Genomic DNA, 12,552 nt, shown 5'->3' on the forward strand with positions numbered 1-12,552 from the left:
CGCATGCACAGAACCTTCATGAATACTGCGCATGCACTGGCCCAAGCCTCCATGGGCTGCCTTTGCACGTTGGCCCTGTACAGTAATTCTCACAGGAAAGCATTCTAGTTTGCAGGGGGATGCCAAAAACCCTTCCACTGGCCCTTCTCTGCCTAATGGGGGGGGGGGGGGGGTAATAAGGTGGCGTAGATATATACATTCCCCCACCTCTGCATGACCACTTTAAACTATGGATAGTTTTTGGTCAGAAGCCAATTAACCTACAATTATGTTATTATAGACTAGTAGAGGAACCTGGAGTACCCTGAAGAAACCCGCGCAAATACCGATGTACTATCAAGAGTGGATTGGGAACTAAACGTTGCCCTGGAAAAAGTTGTAGAAGTGATCTCACATCGGCAACACCAGAGGTGTAGCATGTAGTCATTGCAGAAGTACACCTCTCTCCTTAGGACAATACACAGATATAGAATAACAGAATGAATGGGAACAAGGCACCGTATTAATGTAATGAGTGCTGCTGGTCTGTCTAACGTGAGGGGAGGAACCACATGGCAACAAACAAAACAAGCCCCACAGCACATCAACCCACCAGGACATTTACTTATAAGCCCTATGGCCAATCCTTTCCTGTATACATTTATTTCAGAGGTGTAAGCTCATCACAGACGCCCGGAGGGAAGCTGGAATTTGGTGGACACCCCCCACCCCCCTTAAAAAAAAGGTATGAGCAAGCTATTCTAAAGATTGTGAAATATAAAACATATTGATTGTGGACACAGTCGACATGGACACTAAAAAAGTACACTGCAGAACCTCGCTGCACTCAACATGCTTCCAGCACGGTGCCTCGATATGCTCACCGCACTCATTTTTTCTCCTTGTCACATGTCAGCTCAAAAAAGAAAAGAAAAACCCCATGTCAACCTTTTGACTTTTGACCTAGCCCATGTCAACCTAGTGCATGTATTGAACTAATGACCATGTCAATCTAACCCCATGTCGACCTTCAGACATGTCAACCTTCATGCATGTTGACCTTCAGTGGTCAACTCAATGCATGTCAACCTTCCTCTTGTCGACCTAGTGACCATATACCGTTATTATGGTTCTATTGTTTCCTCATGTCATGCAATGCTTGGGGACATGCATAATTCCAGTGGGGGAGAATGTGGTATGTCAAAACAGTAATTAAAGTCAATTTGTAAACAAACAGTACATTGTGCAATTGTAAATGAACAATTTCTCAGAAGGGGAGAACATAGTCTTTCAAATAGCACCTCATTTATCAATTTTGGTTAAGTATGAAGGAAGAAGTAAGCTGAGTGGGCGCTGTTTAAGGTGTCAGGTGGGGGGACAGAGACTGCACAGTGGTCTGGTAGAAGCAATGGTGATAATGTAGCAGTGCTGCTAGTCTTATTAGCGCATGGAATCCTAAGAAGGATTCCATACACTTATTGGACACAGTGCAGCGGAAAAGTTGAGCGGGTAAACAGGATATTATCAATTTTTAACTTAGATTTGTAAACAAACAGTACAATGTGCAATTGTAAATTATCAATATGTTAGAAGGGGAGAACATAATCTTTCAAATGGTACCTCATTTATTGATTTTGGTTATGTATGAAGGGAGAAAAGGGGAGCCTCACGAAAAATAACCTTTTATAAATAATATATATGGTGATAAAGTTTATATCAATAAACAAAGCTTTACTGGAAAAATAAAAACATTCATGTCCAGAAAGAACATTTGCATATTTCTGTATACAGTAACTGTATTAGTGGTTCCGAAACTGGATGCCATGGCACTCTGGAGTGCTAAATGGCACTTGAAGAGGTTGGTCAAGAGAAAATTAAATGACTTAAGGCCCCCATACACTATGCGATTTTCGGCCGATTTCATCCGATTTCGGCCCTTTGGGCCGATAAATCGGATGAAATCGGCCGAAAATCGCATGTGTTTGACATCTGATCTGATCTGATGCGCGTTCCCGTGCGCATCAGATCGGATCAGGGCGTCGGACCTGCTGAACATCAGATATATCGGAATCTGACCCATCATGGGTGCTTTATAGCACCCACGATGTTTCAGATCCGATATATCTCCGTGTACCTCCTTCCGGCGCTGTGGACCTCCTCCTGCCCCCAGTGTAGAAGCAGCAGCAGCCGGAACTTATGTCACAGAAAGTGACAGGCAGTCAGGCACCACGCGGCAGAGAAGAGTGCAGAGGGCGGCGCGGCAGTGAGAGTCTTCTCTGCTGGCTGCTGCTAGATGACAGCTCACTGAGCTCAGCATGCGCTGCTGCTAGAAGACAGCACGGGCAGCAGATGAAAGCACAGGCAGAAAAGCCCGGACCCCCCCTCCTCTCCTCTTCTAATGCTGGCCACACATCAGACCAACTTTCCTCCAACCATCCAACTAGTTGCTTGGATGGAATAAAAATATGGTACTGGATGGGAGCAAATGTAATATTTACTTCAGAAATTTGCTCCCAAAATCAGAAAAAGGAAAAAAACTGTCGCCCGAACGCGGTACTGTAGTTGAACCTGTTTGATTTAAACGATTTGACTGAATGTTTTTGTCCATTTTCCTGGGTTTGTGAGAACATTTCTGCTTGTCCTTTGCTCACATCCAGTACCATATTTTTATTCCATCCAAGCAACTAGTTGGATGGTTGGAGGAAAGTTGGTCTGATGTGTGGCCAGCGTAAGACAGTACGGGCAGCAGAGCCCGGACCCTCCCCCCTCTCCTCTGCTAATGACAGTACGGTCAGCAGAGCCCCCGGACCCTCTCCTCTGCTCCTAGATAATAGCACAGGCAGCAGAGCCCTCTCCCCTGCTGCTGATTTTCAGCTTGGTCAGCAGAGCCCAGACACTACAGTGGGAATTCTGTGTGTGCTCTACCCCTATTATGTGTGACTGGATGTAACAACACAGGTGTAATCCACACCTGTGTTGTTACATCCAGTCACACATAATAGGGGTAGAGCACACAGAATGGTCAGCTAATGGATGACAGAGAGGGTTGTGTTTAGGGAAGCCAATCCCGGGGCATTTTTTCAATCCCGGAATTCGGGATTGAAAAATGCCCAATCCCGGGATCCCGGGATTGGCTTCCCTACTATCAAAAACCCACCTCGGCCGCCCCGCATATTTACTTACAGATGCGTGGTGCGGCCGGGTGGGTGGGCGAGATGGGGTGATGGAGCCCCGGGCTGGTCTGCAGGTGGCCCGGTGTGCCGGCAGGTCCACTGCTGGGCGGGCGGGCTGGTCCAGGGACAGGATGGCTGGGCAGGCTGATCCGGGGACAGCCCGGGCTGGTCCGCTGGTGCCCCAGTGTGCCGGCAGGTCCGCTGCTGGGCGGGCGGGCTGGTCCGGGGACAGAATGGAGGCAGACAGCCTGTGCGGCCTGAGCAGCGTGACCTCTGACGTCGTCACGCTGCGCAGAGCCGCACTGCCCGGGACGGGAGAAGCCGGGCAGCTGCTGAGCACCCGCTCAGACGCTGCCCGGCATTAGACTGCGCATGCGCAGTCTAATCCCGAAATCCCGGGATTGGAAACTCCAATCCCGGGATTGAAATCCCGGTGTTTTGGGGGCCAAATCCCGGGATCCCGCGGATCCCGATCCCGGGATTGGCCACCCTAGTTGTGTTGGTAATCAGCTTTATTATTCAAACGTGCTGTTAAAGGCCAATCAAATAATAAATACAAGATGCATATATTGGATCAGACCACTATGCAACTAGTGGTGATGATCACAGCAGGGCTTATATTTCTAGTTTTGTTTGAAGGGGGGGGGGGGGGTTTGAGGGGGGAATATATATAATGTATGTCCAATCAATATCGCACCATCAGTCTTTTTATATATGAATAAAGATCACCAGGACTATGCCTTTAAAGCGACGTTTCGGGACTTCTTTATTGTCCCTTATATATATTTATACGGTAGAGGCACTCCTAGGTCTGTATCGCACAAACAACACAGACACAGGGGTCTGAAAGCAATGTTTCGTTTTATTTAATGACCGTTTTCAAGCTCATACAAATAGTAAATGGTACATACCTAAATAATCTCCACCAACACCACGCCCAGGTCGTCAGCTCCCCGCTGCGTGTCAAAGTCCAATGACCTCACCATCCATACCGGCCGGTATGCGTCGCTGGACGGTGACGTCATTGGACTTGGACACACTGCGGGGAGCTGACTACCTGGGAAAAAATTTTAAGAAACAAAACAGTTCCCTCCAGACAGCAGCGCTGTCGCTATGTAGAGTGGGCATCAATGTACAAAAAGACACCAGACATGGAGTATAAGCCAACATTTCAGAGCCAAGTGGCCCCTTTATCAAGGTGCAGAGAGAATCGAACCTCTCTGATATAAATACCCCAGTGGTTTGTTCGTGTCTTCTGCTGCAGCACCATGGGCCTTATTTTGGTTCATTCTTTCTGACAAAATTCTTCTTAGATGGACAAAACCATGTGCACTGCAGGGGGGGGCAGATGTAACATGTGCAGAGAGAATTAGATTTGGGTGAGTAATTTTGTTTCTGTGCAGGGAAAATACTGACTGCTTTATTTTACACTGCAATATAGATCTCACTTTGAAGTAAAACCCCACCCAAATCTAATTCTCTCTGCACATGTTACATCTGCCCCACCTGCAGTGCACATGGTTTTGCCCATCTAAGAAGGATTTTGTCAGAAAGAATGAACCAAAATAAGGCCCCATGTCTGGTGTCTTTTTGTACGAGTGCCAACACCCCCCGAACTATATATACAGGAATCTGCTGCGCTATATAAGAAACTGCAAATAAATAAATAAATATACCACCATTCTCATTTTCTCAGAACAGTAATACCTGCAAGGTATAGCACTGTTCAGGCCACTCCCTAGAGCCATCCCATCAGATAAATCTCATGGCACATCCAATTTGCGTCAGATAAATTGCGTGATTAATCACATGTGATAAATCACATGTGATTTATCTGACGCAAATTGGATGTAAAAAATGGCACATCAAGTGTCAAATTGTATGTAGGCCTCCTGGGAAGTTGCCAGGGAAGTTCAGGGGAAATCAGATGCAATTTTACAGGTCAGATAAATCTCATAGTGTATGGGGGCCTTTAGGGGCAGATTTATTAAGCTTGGAGAAGAGATAAACTGGAGATAAAGCGGAGAAAAGGTAAAAGGAGATAAAGCACCAGCCAATCAGCTGTGTTTGAAAAAGACAGTTGGGAGTTGATTGGCTGCTGCTTTATCTCCTTTTACCTTTTCTCCGCTTTATCTCCAGTCTATGGCCCTTATTTTGATCTGAGCGGTACGGACCGCGTGCGGCCGTACCGCCGATGTTTACACTCTGCACATGCGCAGAGGTCACTCTGCGCATGTGCAGGGGAATTCGCCGAGTAAAAAATTTAGACGCCGCAAAGGGGGCGTATAGGGGTGTGAGGGGCTTAATAGCCTCATTACCCTATGTATACGCCCAGCGTTTCATGGGCGTTCCCATGCAAACGCGGGGCGTATGCATGGTAATGAGGCTATGACGCCAGTGATGGGGGCGGAAAGCTGACATCGCCGGATGTCAGCTGCCCGCCCCAATACAAGCTTTCACACGGACGATTGTCCGTGTGCTCTAAGCTTGCGTGAGCGGGGGGAGCGTGCGGCCCTGCCTTCGATGGTCATCGACCATCGAATGCAGGGGGCAGCTCCCAACATGGTGGAGGCGTACGCCCCGCCATTTTCATGCGGATCGGCAGCCGTCCGTGTACGGACGGCCGTGCCGATCCGTCTTGTAGGCGGGGATTCGTCTGGTGCGGTCGGAGCCGCATATGCGGCTCGACCGCACCAACCAGAATAAGGGCCTATCTCTTCTCCAAGCTTAATAAATCTGCCCCTTAATCACAATCTACATCCTCACACACAATCTGGTGTGTGAGGATGTAGGACCCGTTCCGAATCAGGACCAATAATAGTGGCAGCTGTATTATTCACAAAATCTAAACAATTGTTTGTCAATAAATGGTATAATAAAAATTGCATATTTGCTGCTATTACTGATATACAGTATTTCATAAATAAAGTTCTGTAGAGCATGTTGTTTAGTCATCAATAACTCGTAAAAGCCCTAATTATTATTATGCAATTAATATTGCTATTTTTATAAATCAAAGTTACCAGCACAAAGGACTAGGTTTACAAAGTCAAGCTTACTGTACAACAAGTTAATGCAAAATTCAAGGAAATTCAAGTTGCAGGAGATTGCTTTCTATGGAGGTTGGCTAGATTGAACATCTAAGGATAATTCTAATGTCAGTGATTCAATGTGTCTCCACGCTTTCTTTGGACCCAAACAATGGGCCTTATTCTGGTCTGTGCGGACAGAGCCGAATATGCGGCCGGGACCGTGCGTCCTAAACCCCGCCTTTCGTATGGATCGCTCACTCCGTCCGAATGCGGTAAGAAGCTGTCCGAACGGACCGCATGTGTATTTCTCATGAATACACCTCCTCCATCTCAGGGAACCTCCCCCATCATTCGATGGTCGCAGACCATCGAATGCAGGACCGAGTGGTCAGGCAGCTCCCGCAACCTCAGACCACTCGGGCATTTCTCAGTGCAAAAGCAGGGATCTGGGCGGGCAGCTGACATCCGGCAATGTCATATGTCCGCCCCCTACACGTGCGTCACAACCGCATTACCATACGTACGCCCAGCGTTTTCATGGGAATCTCCCATGAAACGTGGGGTGTAAACATATGGTAATGAGCCCAAACAGCCCTTCACGCCCCTCTCCACCCCCTGTTCGTAGTGTACACATTTCATGCGGAATTTGGACGTGCGTCCTGTTCGCACATGCGCAGAGACGCCTCTGCACATGCGCAGACACAAAACATCGGCGGACAATATGTTGTAGATGCTTCATATACAGATAAACACTGCAGAGACGATTGTTAAGCCACTGGCCAATGTCGAAGAGCTTGACCCACAAATAATTAGTACTTTGTCAAGTTTAAGTTAACTCTTTTTCTTAGAGTTGCTAATATTCTTTTGGTCTTTATCATTTGCTTTCTGATTGTTTTTGATAAAGCAATACAAACTGCTGCAAAGAAACAAGAAATCACCAACCATCTAGCAGACGACACTTCCTTACCACTGTAACGCTGTACACTGTAACACACTGGCTTATTTGTAATACCTGCAGTTAATAATTGCCCTTTTCAGAGTTGTTTCCTATATGGACAGTTATATTTTTGAATTGTATTAAAATATAGTTTCAGGAAATAATTTGAACAACAATGTAACATATTAATAAAATGATAAGTTATATTCTAAACGTAATTATGTTTAAGTTAGATATTTTTATAGTAATGAGATTTCTACCAAGAGAATCTACTATTTGAAAACAACACACTGAATATTAATTTATTGCATTTATTAGAGAACTATATGCTTTTTGGTTGTACTGTTAGAAAAGCAGCGTTAAAATGTAAAGTATAGTTTTACTTTATTGGAAAAGCATTCATCAACATATGTGTCATTGTTAAGGGCCCCATACATCAGCAATTAATTGTGACAATTTTCAGATATGGAGATGATTGCCACAATTAATTTTAGATGTGTGGGCTCCCCCTTTTGGCAATCCCAATCACAATCGCCAATCGATTGCTTAATCAGGTTTTTAAACATGCTTAATAATCTGGTATTATCTGCAGATCGTTTTTAGATGTGTGGGCATTCCCAATTCGTTTTCTTCATCTATTTACATTATGAACAGCTGAAATGACAATCGATTGGGGCAATTTCCAGATATGAAGATGCAATTTCCAGATATGAAGATGCAATAAATCTGCCGATCACTGAAATAAATCTGTAATGTGTGGGCAAAGTCGGATAGATCTGAAAATCCATTTATCTGGCCAAAATATCCCAATATCTGAAAATCCATAAATTGTGATTGCTGATGTATGGGGCCCATTACCTTAGAAGTACAGTATCTGTTGATCAAGTCAATAAATCCTCACTCTGACAGGTCCTAATCTCCATTGTAGCAGATGAGGCATATTTACAGCATCTCTTCCACAAATACTTTCTCTTATGTTTAATAGAATGGATAATCGTGTATTGCCTACTAGAATGTCTCTGTCCTCTTGGTGCACCTAAAATATTGTCAATATTCACTTAAGCAAATACAGAGCAAAATTTATTGTGCCTCAGTAAAATGTATCTTTGGCTGTGTGGCAAGCATTGGGATATACAGCAGCCAGACTATGCCCAGGTATTTATTTTCTAATGGGCTTGAAAAGGTCCACACTAAAAGGGAGAATCCCAGGCTCAGACTCCCCCAGGTATGCTTACACCTATTACCATCAGGCTCAATATGGGTAACTAGAACACAAACACTGGCTGTATGGGAAAGTATTCTTTCTTCCACAGAGATACAGCAAGTCTGGGTTGGGTTTTAGAGCCACTGGTAATCACTTCACCATTTTGGGGACTACCATAGGCGAATCTAGAATTATGGTAATGGGTGGTCCCAGACCTAGACACAATAGCAGGGGGACCTTTGCGCGGCGCAGCCGCGCTGCAAAAGGGGGTGTGGCCTCATGGGAAGGAGGCGTGGCATCACAAAAAGGGGTGTGGTATTACACTTTAGACCATACACAGTAATGCCCATTACACATTTTGGCAAACTCCGTAATACCCATTACACATAAAGCCACACGCCATAATGCCAATTACACATAAGGCCACACACCATAATGCCCATTACACATTGTGCCACACATCATGATGCCCATTACATACTATATAACAAACCGTAATGCCCATTACATATTTGCCACATAAGTGCTGCTTACCTACGTGCTCATTCCTGGGGGTTCTTGCTTGATGGCACCATAGTACCCATTACACATGATGCCGCACACCATAGTACCCATTACACATGATGCCGCACACCATACTACCCATTACACATGATGCCGCGCACCATAGTACCCATTACACATGATGCTGCACACATAATGTCCCTTACACATGATGCTGCACATATAATGCCGCTTACACATGATGCTGAACACCGTAATGCCCCTTACACATTAAGCCACACATTATGCGTAATGCCGCCACATACCGCCACTTGTAGCGTCCCTTAAGCAATGCCCCCAAAAGTGCCACTTACTGTAAATTTTTATATGAGCCTTCGCTGCTGCTGCAGGGAGAGATGGAGAGCGGTGCAGCTGCTTCTATGGGGAGAGGAGCAGAGCACAGCGCAGAGCATGCTCCCACTGCCCTCCTGGTGTCCCCTCTAGCCGAGTGGACATTTGAAATATTGTGCACGCGTTTGTTGTGCATGACGTCGGGGGAGCACGCAGGGCGCCGGCACCACATGATTAAAGGGGGGGCTGGCTGAGGTGAAAGTGGGGAGAAGAATTGGAGCGGAAGCTGCAGGGGTGACAGTCATTGACAGCTGGGAAGAGAGCAGGGGGCTGCCCGGCTGTACTCAGAGCACTGCAGGTCACGGCTGTTTGAAATAATACCCCTTTCACAACAGAAAATGCAGGGATTTTCCCGGGAATATAGTCCCAGGATCATGCAGGGACATTCCCAGGCTGACCCCCTATACACCAGCCTAGTCCTTGCATTTTCTGGTGTGAGGGGGAGAGACAACCACTCCCCTCTCCCTATCCCCCTTTAACCAACCAGCTATATCTTCGGAACCAACTGACTCATTTACATGAGACCAGTATCATATTGAAGAACTTTTGAGTTGGCTTTAAATGATTTTGGACCCGTGAAACTGGGCTGTTTGGTTCCAGAGAAATCTGCCCTCAAAAAACATAAACAGTCATGAAATTACATTTAAGAAATGAAAAAAAAAAAAAAAACGGTTTAACCTCAATATCCCTGGAACTAACCCATATGGATCTAGCCTGGTATCAGATTGAAGGCCCAGTGATTTGGGTTCGACTGAGATCAACCTCGAGCTTCAGTGATGCCGAAGGGGGAACTGGCAGCCGTTGAACTGGGTGGGGGTCGGAATTAGCGGGTCCCATGTTATCCTATAGGGGAAATGTTCCAGCTTTGGCTGGCCGTATCTCCGGTTCCCAGGGGGCTAGAGACACGGGGCTGGGCTCGTTGGAAAGCTAATGGGTGGTCCTGTGCACCCCCGGACCACCCCCTAGATTCGCCTATGGGGACTACATAATTTGAGTCAACAGTAAACTTACCTACCTTTATTAACCCGATTTCACTATAAAGAATACTCTGGCCACTCTTGAAGTTTTCACTGTACGCATATTGTAGGGTTCTGTATGTCTAGCACACTTTTGGGGTTATTCATGTGCAGTGGCACCTGTAATATCAGGCACAAAATACTGATGTATGGTGGGGATGCAGTCAATTTACCTACAGTCAAAATCCTGACGGTCAAAATAATGACCATCATTGATCAAAGGTCAAAATTCCAACACGTTCAAAATACCAAATTCATTATGCAATCATTGCCAAAATGCCAACACGGCCAAAATACCAAGTCAACATGAGTTTTTCATGATTTTTTTATTTTTTGTTCGAAAACAGGTTTTTCATACTTTACCATCAAAGTGGATGTGGAGAGGGAATATAATAGTGTGCCGAGTGCAGCAAAGCAGAACTTATTTGGTGTCCATATCAACCTATGTCGACATAGACACCCAAATAAAAGTTGCAAAAAACAACTGTTTTAACTGTTGACATTTTAAATGTTGGCATTTTGACAATGTCGGTATTTTGACCATTGGCCAAAGGTGGTCGGTATTTTAACCAACAGGATTTTGAGTGTAGGTAAATCATACTGAACTCGCTTGGTGCTTTTCGCATGTAAAGGACCCATTCTGCGTGTGCTCGAATGAGTTCTACGTCTTCAAAAGCAGGAAGGTAGCAGTGATTGAAGCCCAGGACTCAAGGCAGCGGGCTCAGCGCACAAAATTGGCCCACAAGGCCATTGTAGGCCGATGGCCTGTCCACCCCTGTTCTGGTGTCTTCTTAGCTTGTGAAGGTACATGTGTGGTTGGATAATGTAACACCTAGTGCCTCATTGATGGGATTTGTTAACATACCAAGGATATTGATAACCATTATACTGTTTGGGCGAACTTCAGAGAAGTTATTCAAATGGAACTACTGCTGAGGGGAGTAAGGGTATTGAGGACCCAGATAACTTGTATATCTGAACATTGGGATCTGCCAAATAATAACAATAACTTACAGCTCAAGGCATAGTGCCAATTGGTTCCGGAGATTATATGGTCATATGGGCTGGCACACTTCTTCTCCCTTATCACTGATTAATACATTTACCCCTCAGTACGGCTTTGTTATACAGGTAGAACACTAATAATACGGCACCCTGGGTTCCAGCGGGTGCCGGACGGGGTCCCGACAGTCATTTACCCGACGTCGGGATCCCGACTGTTAAAACACCGACAGACAGGTTCCCGACGACCACCGGCTATTCTCCCTCATGGGGGTCCACGAAGGAGAATAGAATAGGTGGCAGCGTAGGGGCTTTGTTGCACTTGCCATGCTGCCTGAGTCCGGCCAGCCGGGATCCACGCGCGACTTAGTTGATATTTATTTCAATCCACTAATTTTATATGTACAGTATACTATTAATAAAGAATGGTTTATTAAATGACTAACCTTGCAATATAGTAACATATAACATTGCTATTTCCCATCAAATTCACCTAAATAATAATTCTATAGAGATATGCATGCAAGAGCAATTTATTCTAAAAAATTGCAACCAATCAACCAATGATAAATATAATCCACAGTGTTCATTAATCTGGTGTGCAAAATTATATCTATGGTATTGGGATTATTAAAGACACACTGCAGGAGGCTTACCACTAGCAATATGCAGTGTGTAGAAAAACATTAGTTATCAAGATAAAAATCATGCAAAACACTTTCCTAATATAGGGGCTAATTCAACAAGCCCCACAGTTTCCCCAAAATTGCAGTAAACTGCGCATGCCCTTAAACTGCTGTCGCGGCGTGACCACAGTTTAATTAGCGACAGGGTGGCAATGGGTGGGGATTTACCATTGTGGGGGGGGGGGGGGGGGGGGGGCGAGGCAGCATTTGTGCACAGTTACATGCAGCCGCTGCGAAAACAAACATGGCCGGCCTGCTCTTGGCTGCGCAGCCAGGGGGCTGCTTCCAGGAGTTGTAATTTTGCTAAACTCCGCAAAATAATAACTCATACTGAATTAGGTCTATAACCCATTTCATTGCAATGTATCCAATTTTGAGTTACATGTTTAATGAAGGAGATCTGTATTTCTAAACCCTATAAGTCTGGTGTAAATCAACTTAAAGATGATGACTGTCACATTGGGGCTAATTCAGGTGTGATTGGAGTTCGTCCGAAGCAGCAGTGATAGCTCTGTGTGGTGATGCAGCAGGAATCATCTATTACAAGCAGATGCTGCAGTAGTGATCCGCCCTAGGGCACAGCATGGGATTATCATCACATGGTGCCACGCAAGCCACACATGACAGGG

The sequence above is a fragment of the Crinia signifera genome, chromosome 5, assembly GCF_055691185.1.
Source record: "Crinia signifera chromosome 5, ASM5569118v1, whole genome shotgun sequence".
NCBI classification, from domain to species: domain Eukaryota; kingdom Metazoa; phylum Chordata; class Amphibia; order Anura; family Myobatrachidae; genus Crinia; species Crinia signifera.